At 39.4% G+C, this 21790-nt stretch overlaps 1 protein-coding gene across 4 annotated transcripts in view; it reads left to right on the plus strand.

Annotated features, from left to right (window-relative positions):
* Positions 1–21790, plus strand: part of SLC35F3 (solute carrier family 35 member F3) — a 166921-nt gene that overhangs the window by 60089 nt on the left and 85042 nt on the right. The window lies entirely within an intron of this gene.

A 21790-nucleotide genomic window follows, 5' to 3' on the forward strand; every position in this document is an offset into this window, starting at 1 on the left:
CCACTGTGGAGTCCTGCATTCATATTTCAAGCACAAGTTCATAGCCATAACACATGGGAGGTAATACACATAGGTTGGATCTGAAAGGAATAATGTCTCTCACAAGGAGGCACTTTTATCTGGAGATGAATATTCTGTACTTCCAGATTACTGGAAACATTGTCATTATCCAAATGATTAGTAGAGACTTTCCTACTAAATGCAAGGGTTTTGCAGGTGAAAAGTATTACTTTCTCTCTTAGCAGTTCTATTAATGACATTATTCTGGGGTTTTCACACTGTATTAAATCTCTCAAACCTTCCTTTTGATGTCAACTGAATAGTAACCATTTTTCAACTGTAACCCAATTCTGAATTTCTTTCCCTGCTGCCTTCACAGATATCTCTGACACTGGGAGTTTTCCTAGAAGTCTGGTTTTAATTTTAGTCCCTTTTTCATTTGCCATTTGATCCTTACCAAGGTGACTTGGCCTGGTCATAAATTTGGGAATACTACATTCAATCTGAAAATAAACCAACCTTAATATATCTTGATTTTGATAACATACACTTGATCAGCAAGGGGGAAAACGGTTAAAAGTTTGTGAAGGTGTGCTCCATACTTTGGAGCACATAGGGAAAGTCATACAGGACAATCCCAATTCTATGTGGAAGACCACACAGTTGCCCTGAATGAGCCTGGTGTAGAGTCAGGAGCTCTGAAATAATTTCAGCAGTACTAGGCTCAACCTGTGTGATACCATCAGGGAATGGATCTGATAATCAGCCTAATGACACAGCACTCTTTGGTGTCACCAGACACCAATCTATGCAGAAGTCCCTGTCATTTGGGTAGTTAGCAGCCCACATGGACATTTCCAAAGCAGTGCTCACCAAGCTGTTGAGATATACCCACAGAGAGATTTCATGTTAGTCCTTTGCTACCTACACAGCAAAGCAGTGCATGACTTTGTGGTCTCTTACATATGTGATGTCCCACATTAAGTTCACCAAAGTCCCTCCTTTGGCTTTCCATGCAGTGTTTCCAGGGAAGAAGCACACACAGTGTGAAAAGTGTGAAAAGTACAGGGTTGCAATACTTTAAAGACTATGCGAAAATTCACAGGATTTGTCTCATATCTCTTTGATCTTTAATTTCTTTTTACTGTGTAATTTCACAGTAGTGCACTCAAAATGAGTGGTGATAGGGGCATGAAAAATCAGAATGAAGAACTAAGCATATTGTGTCCTACCAAAAGGCACATATAGCTTATTTTAGACAGCCTGAGTGTTGTTCTTATTTGCATTGAAACCTCTTTCTGTAATTCTAGTGATGTGAAGAAACATTAGAAGATACATTTACATGGAGTTTATACCCAGAGAAATATAAAGTGGTGAAGGCAGCTGTCATGAATATAATTAAGACTTTCAGTGGAGGAATGTTTTAAGCTCTAATGGGCAGAAGACTTCATAGACCAATGTAGAGCACTGGTACCAATTTACTAAATTCTCCCACCGTAAAGATGTCTGCTCCAGAGGGGTGACAGCAGCAGTGCTAAGAAAAATCTTTCTTGTGTTTTCAAGCCTTCTGCTTGCATGTTTCCTGTCAGGATTTTGAAAGCAGATAAGGCAGCTGCCAGGGCTGGAAGAAGGCCAGTGCTACAGGCCAGTGTGTCAGACTGCTTGGGCAAAGCTGTGAGAGGTGATGGCAGGAAGGATGGAGAAGGAGCAGCAGTAAGGAGGGGATAAGTAGGAGAAGCCAACAAGAAGAGGCTTGAAGACTCTGGTTAGGAGGAATTAACAATAAATTTTTAGCATATTGCTGTTGCTCAATATTGAGTTTGTTGTTTTAATATTGAAAGGTGGATAAATACAAGATTCAGCAGTCCCAGGAAAAGTAGTTTGGTATAGCCTATTGAGATTTATACTGAGATGACTTCATAGCATCCTTATGGTTTCAGGAGCTCCTTAAAATTGATGGAAGCATCGCTCTTGTTAATCATTATACTTTTTCACCCTACCAAAGCACTGGGAAATGGACTCAGTGTAACTTAGGAGCGAGTCTGTTTCTCCATGCCAGAGCTGGCAGCCAAATGGGTCATGCGTAAGCTGGCACTGACTGTGCAGGTTTCTGTTTCTATTCCTGGGCACCAGCTGGGGAAGAAGCAGAATTTTCTTTCTTCTGAGGACAGCAGCACTGAATATTGGCAAATGTTACTGTGCAAATCAGGATCAAAATATTATCAAAACTTTAAAAACTCGAATCCTTTCATTCTGAAAAAAAACTGGCTTTGAGTGCTGTTTCATGACAAGATATTCACTATGTCCCCAACAATCCTTGCAGTGGGATTATTGCATGGTTTCTGTTAATAATCACCTTCCCAGTCAAAGTAAGTGAAGAAAGGGGCTAATGCATGTATTAGAAGACTTATCTATCTGGTGATGCATAATTTGCTATTATTTTCCAACCAGCTTATAGCTGTACAACTGAGTGAGCTAAGAGATGAAATATTAATGGGCGACTGAAGAAGTGGGATTTGTTAGTGTTGCCGAGAAGCCTGAGACCTAGTGAGAACCTTGCTATTATCCTGCTGTTGGCATTTCTTGCAACTTACTGGCTTGAATGCTGGGAATGCCACTAATGAGGGAGTCTGTGCACTGCCTGGAGGGTCCATATTTCATTTCAATTTCTGACTAACTGGTTCTCAGAGGAATGTGAAGCTCTCACATCTTTTGATTTGTGATGAAACAGGAGATGTAAATTTTTGTTTTCTTTACTCATTCTCTCTGTTGGAAGGCAGAAGCCCTTCTAGTCACCTGTTGGTTCAAGCCCAGATTTTTGCCATTGTATACCCAGGCCTCCTTTTCACTTTATACTGCACTAGCAAATTCAGTAGCTGGATCTGCTGGTTTTGGATGTTCAGTATTTTAATCACTAAGCTTTCCAGAACTGCCAGTCAGAAATCCACAAGGAAAGGCTTGAAAAGCAGCAGAAATAGTAGTAGTAATAATAATAATAACGATGATGATGTTGTAGTAATATTTTATTGCTCTTACCTGTTTATTTTGTGATCTTGTGACTGAATCCCAGAGTGCATGTGCATCACATTTTTGATCATGTTTACTTAGCCAACAGCACTTAAAGGTATTTCAGATTCTCACAGGGACACATCCACAGCTGTGGTAGAATAGCAGGTGTCTTGAGAATCTGCATGAAATTGGGAGAATTGACAATGCTATAGATTTCCCTCGAAGTCTGACCTTAATGAAACTGATATGATTATTTGCACAAAGATTTCACTGTGTTTATTGCTGCACTGGGACTTTTTACAGGCAAAAGCATACACTCTTTTTGGTAGTGTCACAATACCCATAGATACAGCAATGCTTTCCTCTCATATGTAAACTAGCTAGTGGGTAATTGTTTCCTTTTTGTCTTAAAAATCTGCAATTTCCAAAGGTACACCTCACAGCAAGAACATTCCCATAGGATGTTGTTCTTGCTGTGCTATACCCTGCATGTCTCCTTTCTTACCAGACATGACAGTTCGACACCTTCTCATTGCTGAAACAATGTGGTTTTGAGTTTATGACAGCAGAGTGGGAGTCAAGCCTTCCAGATTATAGCAGTTCAGAGAAATTCAAAGAGCTGTGTAGTTGTTCTGCCTGCAGTCAGAGGGCAGCAAGTGGGAGATGGCTCAGTCTGGAAACTCTGACCACATTCTGCTGAGCTGAGCCCTTCAGCAGAGGTACAGGGGTCTGCACCCAGCTGTGAGCTTAAAGCCCCAAGTTTGTCTTGCCAGCCCTGTCACTGGGGCAGTCTGGCCAAGATCCCTGCTGTGTCTTTGGTGTTTGATTGTCCCCACCTGCTAAAGGGAGATTTCCTTCCTTCTTCGTAAAGTGATAGAAATATTCACTCTCATTTTGGATGTGGTAAAACACATGTATGTGTGCATGCATACATATCATGCAATACATGTATATCCATATACGTACACTCTCTTGTGAACCAGGATTTGTTTTGATCAAGGATTGAAAGTCATAACTTCAGGTCTGGGGAGTTTTATTTGTTTTTTTTTTATTTCTGAAGTAACTGTAAATCCTGCCTGATTTTGAACTCTTATTTCTCAGGCCCTAAATCACCATCTTCAGATTTCATGCATTGTGTGATGAGGAGTGTTCTGAATTTTCAAACAGCTTCCATAAATTATTTAGAACTGAAAATGCTATGTTAAAAAAAAAGTAGAAGTAAATAAACTGAGCATCTTTGCTGGTGATGGAGCCCTGAGAATAAAAGCAGAGGGGCTTGTGCTCCCTCTTTCGTCCATGGCCTGGTCAGAACACCCTGAAGCTTGGGACATCAAGATCTTTGGTATGACAGAATGTGGAGAGGACACATATGTCAAGAGACTTTTCATACTTCAGGAATGAAGCTGATTTTGCAGCCACAGTCTGAAGTTAGGGAGAGAAAGAAGGCAGCTATCTTGCAAAGAGTTTGGGAGCCTTTGGATTGCTCTGCCTAAGGAGCAGTCACTGTGTATGACTGTTTAGTTCAACAAATCCAGATAGGCACATATTAATGGAATTCTACCAGTTGCAATGAGAGTCTGTAAAACACAGGCTCAAATTAGCTGAAATGTTGAAGTCTTGTGTCTTACATGTGCTCTGTTTCCCATCTTGCATTTTGAACTGTGTTTTATCGAATCTCACAGTTCTTTAAAGCTGTGGGACTTGGTGAAGGAAAGGCTCGCACATTCACACTTCAAATATTTAAAGTCTTCTTAAAACTCAAAGAAGTAAGTTGTGCTCTAGAGAGGAGGGGAGCTACGACTGTCGAGTGCTGTATTATCTCAGCTGCTTGATCTGGGAATGCTCCTTCCACTCTGGCAGAGGTGGAAAAAGTCCTGGAGAACTACACTGGGGCTTTATGGTGAACACTGACACAAGTTGCCCAGAGAGGTTGTGGAGCCTCCATCCCTGGAGATATTCAAGATACAGTCCTAGGAAACTGGCTCTGGCTGACCCTGCTTGAGCAGAGGTTGGACTCAATGATTTCTAGAGCTCCCATGCTGCCTCAGCCCTTCTGTCAGTCTTTGATGAAAGTGTCTTTTCATATCTTTGATTTAGTGATTAAAGTCTTCCTGGTTTGAAATGGCATGCAACAGACTTGTCACTGAAGTGAGGACAGTGTGTGGGCCCAGAAGTGCTGACACACAGCAGCACATCAGCACTTAACAGTGTCCAGCAACATTGTTTATGCATCTGGTTACAGCCAAAGTGTGTCTGGTGGTGGTACTGCTCATGATCCTGCGTCATGCTGCCATCTCCTGGGACAGCCCCTCCATAACTCCTCCTGCCTCAAGCTACCTTGTTGCTCTCCTGTCCTTCCTCATTCTCACTAAACCACTGCATGCCTCGGTGAGATCAGCAGTGTCACAGAGGATGCTACCAGGCCATGGGAGGTGTTTCAGGGTTTGCTGTTTCAAAAGGTCAGTGGCAGGGAAGGTGCTTGTGAGTTGGGTAAAGTGAGTGAGTACTACATAGGCAATCTCCAAGACACATATGAGGTTTAGAAATCTCTGCATCATGTTCCATGACTCGTTCCCCAGGACAATGCCTGTATGGCTTTGGCACCTGGAAGGGATTGCTCTTGTTGGGTCCCTTCTCTGGAGCACAAAGCTGTGCAGGAGTGAGCTCTGCCTTCTGGTGTTTTGTAAGGAAGAGTGCAGCAATGCAGTTAAGTAAACCAGTTAAGCTTTTCTGATCCTAGGCTAGCACCAAGCAATGCTGCATGTTTGATATTCATACCACAAGGGATGAAACAGAGCCCCATGTCCACAGCTAAACTCCTGCGTACACCCTACATTCCTCAAATTTGCACGGTAGGTGTAGATGTATCTCCTATCCATAAATTCTGGTTTACATGCCTCATTGGTGTCTCTGTTCTATCTGAAAACCTTATGTAACCAGGAAATCCTTGAACTGTGGTCATTAAACTTGTTTAAAAGTATGTCTGGATGTAAATAACATACCTTTATAAGCAAATAAATCTGCTGCTTTGGGGGTATGAGGTTTCTTGTGATGTTGTTGAAATGACCATAATATGCTGAACTTCAGCAGAATTCCTTCACCTCTGCTACTAGTTTTGGGAGAAATTTCAGGGGATTTTGACAATTACTACCTACACCTTCCTCACTGCGCTACCCTGGAATTCTGCAAGTTTTCTCTTACGGAATAGAAGTGACCTACTTTAGTGTTATATTGCATATAGAATGACTGCTTGTGTTTTCTCACCAGTTTTTTGCTGTTAGAAATGAGTTGCTGGTAAATTTTAAAAAACTGCTCTGTGTGGAGAGAGATTAAATCTGGACCTATACTTGTATATAGATCTTTGTGGCCTGTTGTAGTCAGGTTAATGTAATTTGCTTGAATGTTTTTTTTGCAAAAACTTCTGCTTGAAAGTTCCAAAATGCAGCAAGTTCATTCATTCTCCAGGGAGTTTTCCTGTTTCCCAGTTTATCAGGGAAAGTCCTAACTGCCGGGTGCTGCAGTGGCTTCAGGAATATCCCAGCTCTAGAAGAATCTGGGTTCTGAACTGAGGTCTCTGGAACTCCAGGAAGGAGTTTAATGGTAAAACGTGTGAGGATCAGCTTCTCCAATGTCCAAGGAGATGTTAAACTAGTCTTGGGGTGAATCAATTCCCAGGGCTGGAAGGCTTCATTGGCACAAATAAACTAGTTGAGGGTTTGAAAGGATTAGAAATATATCGGAACACAAGGTGGCACTGTAGGAATTAATTTTAAAATGTTTTATTCATTTTCTGAGTTAATGGGTTTTTTGGTGGTGCTCTTAATAGGCCCACAGAGAGTATTCTTGTTTCCACATCTATGTTTTCAGGAATTTGTAAGGGCATTTTTACTGTAAAATTAATAGGAATCAACCACAGCAGTGTGGCTTAGCTGATCACAGGCTCTGCAATTTTTGCTCTGAAAAAACTGAATAAAGACAATGCAAATACTAACCCCTTCCCCACCCTGTTTATGAAAAAGTGAAAATATAGAGACTGAGGAGCATCTGTGGTGTTGACTACTTACTGACTTGCTAAGATGGGCTTGATCTGTATCATCCATCTCCTGTTCCTCTCTTGGTTGCTTTGCCCTATGTGTAAAATGTATGATCATTGGGCCAGTGGCATTACTTTCATTCTACTTTGCATGCTGCCTCACAGGGTGATCCAGTATGTGATCAGGTTTCTAACATCTATTAAAATATACATCAGTTTCAAGTTAAAAGCCATGCTTTTAGCTATTACCAGCCTCAAGAAGTTTATCTCAAAGACTCTTTATCTCAATATTGTCAAGTTGTGATAGCCACTTAAAAAATCTGTAGGTTGAAGTCAAACTTACTTTATTGCTGACTTGGGTCTCGTGATTTCACATCTCATTGGTTAGAAATGTAGTGGAACAAAATGTTCTATTGAATTTACAGAAGATTTTCTGAAGTGTTTCTCATTCTTTCATTGCTCTTTCATTTTCGTAGGTGTGAAAATGTTTATAAAAACTCATCTGGTCAGTGTTTGCCTTGTTGGATGTCATAAAATACACCATGCGCATAGAGCATTTGGAGGATATCCAAATGGAGGAGATATCCAGTATTTTTTTTTCAATGTGTTCACAAATGCTGCTCCCGTTATTAGAATTTGGAATCCTATCATCAGCCACAAGCACTCAAAAGCTGTGAACTTCTGTTCACTGTCAAGGTATTATTTCACAAAACACATTATGCTTATTTCTTCTTATGGTCACAAACATAAATGTTGTCACTGTGCTTTTTGAGCCTGGTTTCTAAGGACACAAAATTGTACTTAGATGGTTGGTTCAGACCTTCTTTTTACAATGTTATGATCTATAAGCATTTTTATTGAAAAACCTTAAAATGCTCTTGTGATCAATTATCCAAGACCTGTAACTTTAGCAGAAGAAAATATGTGATAAAACAATTACTGCTGGAAACACGTTCAAAATTTTTTCACACAGCTGCCATGCCACTGAAGTGTGGAGCTGTGAGTCTCTCTGTATATTTTTAACAAGATTATTCAGCTATGAATACTATTCAGCCTTCATACTATTTTGTCTGTAATAATAGAACTTCCTGCACCCAATGCAGGTATCACCCAATGCTGATATCACAAGGGTTAAAAGCAACACCCCTTTTTATGTGACGCCAATGCCTGCCAGGGAATAACATCTTCAAGTTACTACTGGGAAAGATCAGGGTCCAGCTACTAACCTAAGCTAAACATTTTGGTCTTACTTTTAGTTTGTGGTTCCATCATATGTCAATGAGTCCATGTCACATAATTGTATGAGTCAAGTTTTATATGATTTTCAAATAAAAGCTTGCATATAAATGATGTATGTACCCCCCAAGGAAGTTTGAAGGCTGACCACTGTTGCAGAAGGCTCGGAGTCATCAGGTCTTCACTGCTCTTCCTTTAAGACATCTCTAGTTTGCACAATCTGGAAAGAGAGAAATTAAATCTGAAAGAGAGAAATTATATAAGGAGCGGCTGAAACCTCCCAACTCAGTGCTAGTGCATTGCTTAACCAGTTCTCTGTCAGAGCCACCACATAGGCAATCTCCAAGACACTCAAAACCATTTCCCAGCTGTGGTATTCCCAAAGTCAAAACTTGTAGGTGTCTCCATGTTTTTCCATCTCCATCCGTAAATCCACCAGCCCTCTGAGAATGCCTCAGAGCTGGAAAGAAGTGGAGAGACTTGTGTCAAGAAATAATCTTGGCTCCTGGGAAACTGTAAAGTTTAGCCCACGATGGATCTCTGAGCAGCTAATTTGCTCTCAGGTGGCACCTTTCCTGAGGATGCCTTGTGCTGAGCTCAAGGTCCTATGACAGGGAAGCAGCAGTTTTGAAGGTGGTAGTGGTACCAAACCTTCTGTGTTCCTTTTAGTTTTATGATCTGGGCCTTGGTTCCTAAGAAAACATTTGTCCTGCACATATCAGCTCAGTGACACATGCTGGAAGGCTTGGCTTAGCTCTACTTTATAAGGAGGATATGTGTTTGACAGTGATTCATAACTGAATAGTTGCAAGCCTTTATTCTCAAACTACTTTGAAATGTGACAGCAGCAAAACTAAAAATAAATAGAAAAGTTGTATTTATGTTTTTCAATTTTTAAAAAAAAATATTTTACTATTTCTAAATATGTGAAAATCAAGTCTGGGTGAACATCTGTGTATGTATTAAAAACTTAACTGGGAAATTCCTAGTGAAATTTGTCTTATTGTCTCTGGTCAGGGGGGATTGTATAACTAGGTAATCTTGAAGGTCCCTTTCAACTGAAACCATTGTATGATTTTGTAGTATCAATAGCTGAAAGTGTCTTTGACAGTATCATGTTGAGTATAGATCAAAAATGCATATTCACAAGTTGTTTTTTTTTATTTACCTATCAAATTAAGGAAGTATTCCAATTATTTACACTTTATGCTGTTAATAACTGTCTAATTTTACTCTTGGTTATAGTAACCACCCAGTTAAATTAAAATGTTGTATATGCTAATCACAGCAATTATCAGTGTAAGCCAGTTTTGGTGACATTATGTTTACTCTTCAATAGTGCCTAGAACAGGTACAAATTTCATGTGGCATTCATTTAAATCTGCAGCCTCTGCTCTACAAGAAGACACCTGGTTATTAAATAATAAAACTCAAAAAGTAGTAACGGTAGGCTTAATTTTCAGATTTTTTTTTTAATCCCAAATAAAACGTCAGCAATCAGAACTTCTCAAAAAGTGAGAGTACCAGAGTGGAAAACAACAGAAAATATCATCAGTACAAAGGGCTGAATTCCCATTTTTGCCTGGTTTGGGCTAGCGGTTATGGTAGGGGGTAGGCAGCAAGAGAAGCATATTATTGTGGCTTAATGAGTCAGTGCCAAGCAGCCAAGCTGCACTGAGTACCACGTGCACAACTGCTTAATAAAGCAGCTGGACAGAGGTCCAAGCTGATGCATTTAGTCACCCTTTTGGAGTGGGTGGTGAACACCTGGAAGGCGCAGAGCTGTGACTGTGTGCTGGGGAGGCATAGCACCTCCATGGGCACAGCTGGCGAGCACTGGGAGCGAATGTCCCTCATACTTAGGTGGTACCCAGGCCTTGTACCTGTGATTGCACTGGAGGGACTCTGGCCTGGAGCATTCCTAGTTACCAGTAACAGGAAAAGGTAATGAGAAGTTTGCTGATGATAATTCAGTGGATCTTAGCTTCTTCTAAATACAAGTAAAGACCAGTAGTGTAAATGGCATGGATTCATTTCACAGGAATAAAGGCTTTTAAAAATAAATATTTACAGTTACTTCTTGAAAGCTTGTATTACGTAGCTGAAGGAGAAGGATCAGCCTGATATTTTTTTTTTAGACAGAATAAAGTCTACTGATGCCTCTGTTGACATACACAAGTAGATACTGTCAGCTCTTACCTGAAATGCTCAGTGATATAAAGATTTCTTTGTGTTAGTCTGCAATGTTAAAGGAAAATGATCAAATGTAAGCCCAAATCTCATTCCTTAGTGATAGATTTCCTCTCCTTTGTTCATAGCAAATTAAGAAGACATTTGAAAGCAGGAAGGTTTGGAATTTCATTTGGAAGAAGTAGAACTCTAGCCTATAAATAATAATTTCAGTTGACCTATAGTTATCTGTTCATGGTACATGGCTTCAAAAGAAGACGACTGAAGTGTGGATTAGAAAAAGCTCCATGTTGCAATTAATAAGCCAGTCACTTTTTGATGAGACAAGATTTCTCTTTTAGTCAGGAACTTCTGCAGATGTCCTGAATCACCTTGGTGAGACATCCCTCTGTAACCTGTTGCACTGCCACTATACAGCAAATGAGCTCCTTTCTGGGGGCCAGGTGCTGGCTCAAATGTGGAGTGCTCCTCACCAAAGGACTTGGAGTTGGACCCAAGAGGGTGCTAACTTCCCCCCAGTCCTCCCTTAGGCCTGAACATGTGTCTATACTGTGTTTAAGTAAAGCAGGTGATGCTTTTCAGGATCTTGACATCAGTATTTAAATTGAAGTAAAGCAGTTCCATCCCTGTGCTTCAAGGAGACTGATTCCTGCTCTGTTTCTTCTACATGTTTCTGCCCCGGCCTCTCTGCCAGAGGTTTCTGTATCCTAGGAGAATGAAGCAAGATTTGCTTCTCATTTGGGCACACTGCAGCTTAAAAAAAACCAAACAAAAAACAAAACAAAACAAAAAAACCCCAAAAACAACACAAAGCAAACAAACAAACAAAAACTAAAACAAAAAAAAAAACAAAACAAAAAAAAAAAAAAACCGAAAAAACAAAGAGAAATCAGGGAAAAAAACGTGTGAAATTTAGGTATTTCTTAAAACAATAGGAAGCTTTGTCCAGAAAGACTCAGAATTCAAGGTAACATGGTCACAGTTGGCTCCAAACATTTCCCTTAGAAAGTGCTTATTGTAGCGAGTACAAAGGTCAAAATACCTATCTTTTATCACATACTTACATAATTTCAAAAAAGCTCTATCATCTGACAATACTGTTCTTTTTTTTTTTTTTTTTTTAGTTTTAAGCAGTGCTGCAAGGAGCAGGGTGTTGGAATTGATGAGCCTTATGGGTCACTTCCTGTGGCAGCTTCCTGCTACAACCTCAAGCAGTCGAGAAGCGCCGGCTAGCACTGCCTGTGTGAGGCCGGGGGGCCGCTACGTGTGTGCGGGCACTCCAGGGGAGCAGTGTCTGCCAGCCTGGTAGTGCTGAGCGCTGCAGCATGGGTAACGTAGCTTTGGTAGCTTCACGCTAGGAGGAAGCGAAGGGATGAGAGAAGGACACTTGTTTGCTGGTCCAAAGAACTTTTATTCCCCCATGCATGGTGGGATTCTCTCTGGACAGAATGCAGTGACAAATGCCAGAGAACAAAGAACTTGCAACAGATTAAGTAGGGGGTGGCCAGACAGGGGTGGAAACCTGGCTCGCCCAATGGGGACAACAATGTGTGACATAGTTTATAGCAACTAATGGTAACATAACAGAGGTGGGTACAGTGTTCTGGGATGAATAGAAGGACTAAGGTGGGGTGATTGATGCAGAACTTTCATGAAGAAGCTGGGGGTGGCTACAAGATTGACACCCCGACAGGGAGTGAACAAACCTTGACTGATGGGACCAAATAAGGAGAAAACTGGGAGAGGTGAGAAGATTGACAGGTCTGAGTGGCAGGAACTTTCCAGGTAAACAACTTGGAGCAAACCACTGTGAGGGGAAAATAGGGGAGTGCAAGGAACAGACCTAACTAACATTAATAAAATCCCTGACTAAATCAACCCAACCTACAACAACTCCCAACTTGAGATATTCCATGATTCTATATGTAACAGGAAACCTAATAAATTTACAGCTGGAATGGAACTGCTAGAGAGAGGAAGATAGTTTCTCTTTCGCAAAGCTCTCTGGCTGTAAACTGCTAGAAGGCAGAAGGATACAACCAGAGATACCACTGTATAATTCCCTCTCTCCTTTATTCCTCCAAGCTCTTGCACAGTGTGTCCAAACACACCCACAGGTGGGGACACTCATAGATACTATACATACTGAACAGTTTCATTAGGGTTCTTGTTCCTGTTTTTCACATGTGTAACACAGCTACAGACACCCATTTCCGTACAAGCTCCTCTGCCTGACAGCAATGTCAATGTTTTAATTGTACAAATAGTAGTAATATGTGTAAGGTTTTGCAAAGCGGCTTCCTAAACTCATGGTACATTCATATTCTAAGTTTGAAGTGGAAAGCCTTGAAATGGTATCTAAAATGAAAATGAATGAGATTCCTACTTTAAATAGTTAAATTATTGCAAAATTTCCAGAAGAGATTTTATTTCAGTTATGATCAAAAAAACCCCAGTTGTTTCTCAGTAATAGCACTGCATTTGTGATTTCTAATTAGCACTGTGCCTGTGGTGAGTGATACAGGGTGATGCTGTTTCTATCCTCTAATGTGAGACAGAAGGTCTTAATACTTTGTATTTCTCAGTAAAGAAAATACTGTGGGTTGGTTTTCCTATTGAAAGAATTCGTATTCACTGGAATGACACATAGGATCACAACCTGTTAATGTATTCCCTCCCACCATTTATTGAACATCTCATTAGTGAAAGTCTCTGGGCATTTGCAATCATACTTTACTGTAAGAAAAAAAACGGAGCAATCAAGATATTTCAAAAAAGTCTCATAGGACATCATCTTCCAGGAAGCTAATACAGGGCCATTTTGTGAGCAATTTGCCATTGGAAGAACTTGCAACCCTGAAAAACTGATTCACTGTAGTAGAAGCTCTTTTTGATGATCTTCACTGGCACTGCTGGCTTCTATCATCCCTTGAAAACCAAAGAGAAAGCAAATAGGAATTGACAAAGGTGAGTGTCTAGACACTCCAAACCTTTTGCCACATTAGCATCATCTGGGCATTATGTGCATGCATTGGGACACAGGAGACAGAAGAGAAGGTCTTTCTAAGGGCCTGAGCTTACACTTTTTCAGGTAAATTGCTGCCAGAGACTTTGAAAGTTTTGGATTAATAAGGTCTACAAGTATTTTTTAACAGCACCAGTTCTAGCAATGAGGCCAACTCCAAGGCAATACCATTTGCAGCCACTATACCACCCTTTCCTGGTATTGGAACAAAATGTTTCAAACTTTGTTGCCTGTAGCTGGCATCTTAGAGCTATATTATAGAATTACAGAATCACAGACCACCTAAGACACAGCATACAAATGGTGATAGAGTTATGAAGCAGGGTTCGGTAGAAACTCATATTATTCATATCTGATGATCAAAACCAAAACCGTGATTTTAAACACATTCTGTTTGCAAAAAGCAAATGCTTGCCTTTTTATTAAAATGGCAGCTAAAATATGTGTGTTCTATGCGTATCTATTGTCTATCTAGCAAAACCTACAAACAGCAACATCTTATCACAGGATCACAAATGGGCGTGGTGGATGAGCAAGGATGAACTAGAACAAGGCAAAAATCTATTATAAACATCTATTTTTGTTTAATAACTATGATAAAGGTTACTTTGTAAAGGTCTGACAGCTATTTGCTGATAGTGGCCATGTCTTCTTTTTCCTAGGTGAAAGAAAGCTCTGTGAATACAGTTAGAAACTTTTTCATTTTCTTGATATTGGTGGTCCCAATGTAGCAGTTTAACATGCAAAATCTTTCATTATTAAGGAGTTAGATGTTGCAAATTTAGAACATTCTGGCATTCCTGTGTTGTAAGATTATATTGTAATCATCAAACTTTCTTTTCTTCACAAGACCTTGACATCCTACTTTATTTTCAGTTTAAAGTGTAAATGTTTTTCCACCACTCACACAGGCTTAAGCACACAGATTGATGTATTTGTATACTAGTTGTCTAGGTCCAATGGAATTGTAATGAAAGAAGAGCAGGTACATGGGTCTGAATGTTCCATCTCAGTTGGCAGGGAAGAGGAGTAGTTCTTAAAATCTGATTGTCATGTAAATAGATTCAGGTTTTCCAAGGTACATAGAGGGCAACATCTTTTCTGTTATTGACATAAAGATTTGATTAGAGAAATTGGCCCATAGCAGGCAATTGAGAAGGGAAAATAGCAAAGAAAAGTGAGAAAAGAAATAATTAGAGAGTGGTCCAAAACTCTACAGCTTCAGGAACTAGTCTGCAATGTTTACTTTTGGTTGATCATTTTAAAGGGCAACTTGGCACTTGTTCCGGTATATTTGCTTTAATCTTCAAAGTACTGAGTTGAGAAGGAGGTGTGGCAGGATTAAAGAATTTGAATTAGAAATTCTTAAGAAGCCTTTTAGAGAGGTTTACAAGATATATTTGTATTTCCCTACCCTAGAACTCTCTTTGTGTGTCTTGCTTTCTTTTCTGTCACAGTCTGCCTTAGAAGCTATTCTTGTTAATTAGGCAAAATGTTAACCTTTTTAATACTGTACTGCTCTTGTTGTTACAGGTCATTACTCTTTCCATATTACTTAATTTACACTATTTAAATTTCTTTTTAATATTGATTCTTGCAAATATGTAATAGACCTTTCCTCACATAACATCAATTTTAGAAGACTTGTCTTAGGTCCAACTGTTCTCATTGTTCTTTTACATCTGACTCTCACTTTTAAGGAGCTCATTCTCCAGGGATCATGGTTTCTGAGGGACAAGCCACGTGGATGTATTCACAAAACAAGCTATAAAACACTATAGTAGCCAAACATTTTCCCCCCTGAGAGCTGGCATCTTGTGCACCTCCACTGTTCCGCCCACAGTTGGGTGTGTTTGTGTGTTTCAGGTCTTATGTCCTGTTGCAGCCTTTGTGATGAGTCTGTGATGTTGGCAGCCAAAAAGTCAAAAGGAGATACAGAAGTGGAGGGCCTCTGAAGCATCTCAAAAAACAAAACAACATCTGTGCTCTTTTCTGCACTCTCCAGGCATGTGAAGGACTGGCAGATGTGCATGAATTGTTAGGCAGCTGTGGAAGCTTGCAGATCAAGTGCTGTTCTTGAAAAGCACAGTTGGGGTGAAGGGTTTCACTCAAACTACAAAATGACTGTTTTAAAAATAAAATACAAATGTAGAGTAACTCTTTGAAATTGAGATTGTTATTACTTACTTCCATAAAACTAATTGCTTTACAGAAAGCCTTTCCCTTGTAGTTTAAGTTTTAAAAGGCTACCAACAATAGGAGATAATTTCAGTGACACAACTTATGCCGTATTTAAATGTTTCATCTTTTTTTATGAGAGATAATAAGCAAATACTTTGTGTTTGAATACTGCACCTTGGAACAGTCACTGACAAAAATTAGTAAGTTTATTAATATGTACTTCAGAAAGGACAGCAGGAATTAATTTATTTTCCAGAATGCACATTAATTTCTGGTGAGTAATGCTTCATACAGAGTGATTAGTCCTATTTTTATATCCCCCACAATTTATCATGATTAAAATCATCGCCACGTGCCAGCTTTTGTTTGACAAAGCTGTCCACAAAGCACTGTACACCTTTGATTGAGTCTAATCTGTTAATGAGATTTTCAGATAATTCCATTGGTTTGGAAGACGTTTCAGCACTCTATTCCTTCACTTTCTTTGTAATCTTAAGGACTTTTTAACAATATAAGACACAGATAACAATGCTACTGGTTAGTAGTTCTTCTAAAGATGTATAGACCTTCTTTGTGTGACCCCATAAGAATGAATTCAGAGTAAGTGTTTAGCATTAACACCTATAAGAAATGGGAATGTGTGGGAAGTGCAGCCTCCTGTGATTTGTGGGGTGTGCTAGAGCAATGCTGTGAGGAGCCTTTGCAGAGCAAGGACTAGCTGGGGTGCAGCCGAGTTCTGGACAGCGGTCTGGACATTTGCTACCGTCTTAATAGCAGCTGGCCAGCTGAGAACATATGATAAAATCATTTCTTGTCACAAAACCAAAACATTTTATGGAATGTATATAGAAATGAATGTATGAACTTCCAGAATATACGTACTTCTATCTAGAATAAAAATATTGTTTTATTAATTGGGAAGTGTTTCCTTCAATTTTGATTTTACTCTTAAATGTAGTGTCTCTTACTAGAGTTGTTGTCTTGGGTGATAAGATTATTTAATCCAAATTTGTATCGTTTCATTGCTTTCCAACTTGAGTTCAAAATTGTTGGTTTGGAATTGTTTCATTTTCTTTCTCCGAGCTTCAGAGTGTATGATCCTTCATTCATTTGGGCATTCATATTTCTTGACCTCCTTTCACTGTCTGTAGTTGCAGGATGAAGTTGCCTCATTACTTGTCTTGGGCTGACCCAAATACAGTCTGAGTTACAGACTCTAATACTTTTCATATCAGGCTGTTTATCAGGTTGACAGCAATACACAGTAATTTTCCTTACCTACTTAAATTTTTAATTTTTAATAAATCGCATTGAAATGCTAAAAGTAGTTCAGAACCTTAATGGCCATTTGAAGGCAGAAAGAACACTGGGAGAGACATTTCACTTAAGGCCATCTGACTTTCATAAAATATTAATCATATGGGGTAAGACCCAGCTTGCATCTACATATTGCAACTCTGCATCTGCATCTGTCTAGCTTAGGTCTGAATTTTAGATGTCTAGTGGAGAAAGCCTCCTAAAATAAGCACCTGCCTTCCACATCAAATGAATGGAAATCTCTAAAGTGCTCCACAGGAGAACCTGTCTGCTTGAATTCAAGCATCTAAGTAGGTATTTATCTCTCAGCTCAGTGGTGAAATTGAAAAGGTAAATTTTGCTTTAGTAACTCAATAGGTAATTTCTCACAAGGTGCAAAAATGAAATGAGCAAGGAAAGATCTGCTTTTTCAACAGTCTTACCACTGCCATGTGTAGAAGAGAAGGTATGATTTAATCTGCTTATAATTCTACCTAGAAACACTACCAAGGGCATTTTACCTGATGCCTTTTTCGGCATAGTTCAAAAATTTTTATTTGTGAAAACTTGCTTTAGCTTGGAAACTAGATAAACCAGAATAATTTCTTCTTAGAAAACATATTTGCCTCACTTCAAAGGTACCTTTAAAGGATATCTTTTTTCAAGTATTATTTATAGCAGTTGAACTATGGGCTAGTTCAACATAAATACCTGCATGTGACTTTCACCTTAAAGATGTGGAGGTTTTTTGTAATGGTCCAAATGCAGCACTGTCAGCAATCAGAGTTTCTGACTGACAGAAAAGATTCTTGTTTGTGTTATAAGCTTGTAGTTTAAAAGTAACCTTTCAGCAATATTTTCCAATTAGAGATATGAGAGTTAATCCTCAACAAATTACAAGGAAAAACGTAGATAAACTTTAAAAATAACAATAGGAATCTTAGTAGAATTTCACATTGTAGTGGTATGAAGCAAATCTGTTTTTCCAGAGGGACTGGACAACATGGGTTCCTAAGACAGTTATTTTGAATAGGTTTCAGTTTGACATGGGCTAGCATTATTGACTTCAATCTGAAGTGATGTGAAAAAGTCCAAAGAACAAACCTGAGTTTAAAAATAAATAATAGAAGAATACCCGTGATCAGGATTTGACTGATGTGTTCCTGTTACTTTGAACAGGTTTTGATGTATGATTTTGCTACAGTAGTTATTAATTTTTAAAAGGCTGTCATTATATAGAAGTCCATGAGCAAAGCAGAAGATGAAAAGCAGTCTTGTGACCAGTGCTACACCAGCAAAGCCCCGTGTAAAGGACAGACACCCTCCCTGGCCGTGGCCAGCTGGCTGCTCATCACTGTAGACTGAACTAGTTTGGTTGTTTCTTGGGAAGAGGCAAGGGTTGATTGGTTCAGCCCTGGGAGCTTGTTTCTGTCTCTTCTTTAATGCCTTCGGACTGAAATGAGAAAGTACTTGAGTGAGTTGCATATGTCAGCAGGGGCTGATACGGGCCAGAAATGTGCTGCTGTCTATCCAGAAGCCTCACAGTTCAGAAAGGAGGGGGCAGGACCATCCCCTTCCAGCCCAGTGCATCCCTTTTCCCGCTTGCCGCTTCCCCACACTGGCAGGGGCATCTGTGTTGGTCAGCAGTGTCAAGGCTGGAAAGTGTGTGGACATATGGACCACGGTATTATAAAAAATGCTCTGAAGAATTTATGTTGTTTTTACTATTCCTGCTGTGCTCAAGAATGTTGTCCATACTGCAATTTCATGTTGCTTTCACGTAAAAAGTGACAAACTTTTAATCTATTTACAAGATGAAATCAGCATTTCTTTTACTTCAGTAATTCTGTATTTCTTTTAAAATTTCTGTGTTTGGAACCTTTTTCGTGAGTAAAGTTCAATTTTGCAATAAGCATGTTAGATCTATGGAAATGTGCATCGGATCTATAATCAGTTAAGATGATACATGTGAAGCTTAAAAGTAAAACTATTGATTTGAAATGTTTATTGGGAAAGGAGCTTTGTGGATGTTTATGAATTATGGATGTTTCCTATAGCTAAATATTGCCAGTAAGCTTAATGTTTCGTCTTTCACATTTATTTCAGTTTTTATATCTGTTGTAACACATCCTAGGATTTAAATAACCCAAATAATTTCTAAACAGGGTGTCATTGGTGTACTCAGTTCTGAGCTAAATGTCAATTCAAGTGTAGAAAGCAGCAGCTGTTAAAGGGGATTACAAAAGTCAATATTTAGACTATTACCAGTGTCTAATAAAGCTGATTCTTGAACACATTCACTGAGTATATGAAGTGTATAGAAGGAAGGGCCTATTTGTTTTCAAAACACTAGAAAGAATAATATTGCTGGCAAACATTGTTAGAATAAATAGCCCTATGGCAGTACCTTCTGCTTGAGGAGCGTGTGTGTTTATATAAAATTAATCAAATCATGTTGATCTTTCCCATTTTAATAGTTTTAAAACCAATTCTAATAATTCTTCAATAAGCACCTGCCTATTCCTTATGTACTCTTACCCTTCAGTTATTGTAACTATAAAAGAATCCTTGGCTCCTGAATTAGTCAAGGAACATTTCACACTGTGTTTCTTTGTAATTTTTGAGTGATTTTTGTAAGAATATTTTTTAAAGCTTTTGTATGCCTCTTACATGTTAGTTACATAGTACTAACAGCTAAAAGATGGATTTTTGGCCTGGCATTTGAAGTTAGTGAAGCACCTGAAGCTGCAGAGGGACACCTGTTGTTACAGATGGAGTTTTGGGGACCTAGTCCTCTTTGATTTCCGTTAATTTCAGTGGAAATTGGGTATATTATCAGCTTCTGAAGTTCCTCATCTATACATACCAGTACCTTCAGGCTTCTGACCTTTAAATATGTGACCCTCAAAGTACACTGTCTTCAGTAAACTCACCCTTGTAATTTTCTCCTTGAACTTAGGCACCCTAAATTATTTTCGGGAAGATCAGCATTACGGTTGCAATCACTTGATCTTACAACATTTCCCAATGGGAAGATAAAATACTAACTAAGACAACAATACTAGGATTTTCCTCTGCATGTCCTTCTTGGTCCCACGTGGTACAGTGCTGACTTTTGTCCCACAAGGATGCTGTGCTTGCTCTGAGCAACGCCCTCTGGGGTGTGAAGGGTTTGCAGGAGCAGAGGTTCACCAAGCACTGTGAGCAGCTCCTCCCATGGGAAGCAGCCTGCACCTCTCAGGGGAGGGGAGGGTGGATGATTGGGGATCCCAGGTTACAGCCCCAGAAGTGAGAGGAAAAGAAGACAGCCTAAGTGGTACAGAAATTAATAAAAAAGGGTGAAATACACTTTCTGCTTAAAGGGCATTTGCATTCTACACAGAGCACATACTGGCATGCCTCAGCCCAGTGCAATTTCAATAGCCTTCCATCTCTTCTTCACTGCAGCTGCAGAGCATCCCTATGGTGCACTCATATGCTGAGAAGTAAAATGTATTTTTTATGTTTTTTACTGTAAAACAAAATTTCATTCAGTGACTTGTTTCTGTTGAATTGTCTCCCAAATTGTCCTATCACTTTGGAAGCTAAATGTAGCAATGCCTTGGTTTGACCTTCCATCTGTAGGCTGGGAATTTGGCCTTTCCCTATTACTAACTAAACAGCAAACCACTTTCAGTAGTTCATAGAGCAGAACCCAAGTAATATGTGGTCTCCCCCAGCTCAAAAAAAAAAAAAAAACCAAAAAAAAACAAAAACAAAACAAAACAAAAATCAAAACCAACCAACCAAACAAACAAAAAACCTGAAAAGAGAAGAAAAGAAAAAAGGTATTTTATTTATTCCTTTCACACAAGTCTGTGAAATCAGAAAAAGTAACTTGGCGCCAGAACAATTTTAAATAATAGATTTCCAGGCTCAAAATAGTCTTCTCATAACATCTAGGAAGTGCTGCTGCCACTCAGTTCTTGAGTGTCTGTAAAATTCCAGTGAATTTAAAATCAGTAAGGGGATGGAGAAATGTTCCTTCAGCAAACTGGGTTAAAGGAAGGACCCCATTAAAAAAAATAGGATACTTTGGCAGCTTCCTTTTAAGATTAAAACCAAAATGAGTTAAGTGAATAGGATTCTCAGAATCAACAACTTGGAAGTTAAAATAAATAGTAATAGCTAAACTATTTGTGGCAATACAATGCTCCTAATCCGACAGATTTTAAGTCTCATGGAGAGCACTAAAATTCACTGTATAGACTTTAAGATCTCTGCGGACACATTGCACCTCAGCTGTTAATCATGGACCAGATTTTTGTCTAAAAGTGACTTGATACAACATCAGACACAAAGAGTGTGTGTGTAATGCTGAGTTTGAAGTATCTGGTTATGGATTGCTGTCAGGAACTTCAGAAAGAAATGTAACCAATAGGTTCAGGTTGTGCAACTTCTCAGCACATTTGCAGAGAGGAAGGAGCACACTGTTGTGGTTTAAGCACAGGTCTGGGAGCCAGGAGGTCTGGATCTATTCGTGGCCATGTGCTGTGACCTTGGATAAGTCAGGTTATCCTTTCTGGGCTCCTGCACATCCGGTATTATATCTAGGCTTAGATAAACACATTGCAAAATGTTTCTATTGTGGTCACTACAGTTCTCTTCTGAGGGCATCTTTGCCTTCAAGGCAATGGGAATGGTAGGGGACGAGTAGGAGAAAGTTTGGGGTTTTTTCCAGGTTGAGTCAGTAACTTCTCCAAGTTCACATGTGACTAATGAAGGTGTTTTATGTGTCCTTCCTCCAAGAACTAAGTGTCACCCTGCATGCCCCAGTCAGC

Source organism: Vidua macroura, chromosome 3 (genome assembly GCF_024509145.1).
Source record: "Vidua macroura isolate BioBank_ID:100142 chromosome 3, ASM2450914v1, whole genome shotgun sequence".
NCBI classification, from domain to species: domain Eukaryota; kingdom Metazoa; phylum Chordata; class Aves; order Passeriformes; family Viduidae; genus Vidua; species Vidua macroura.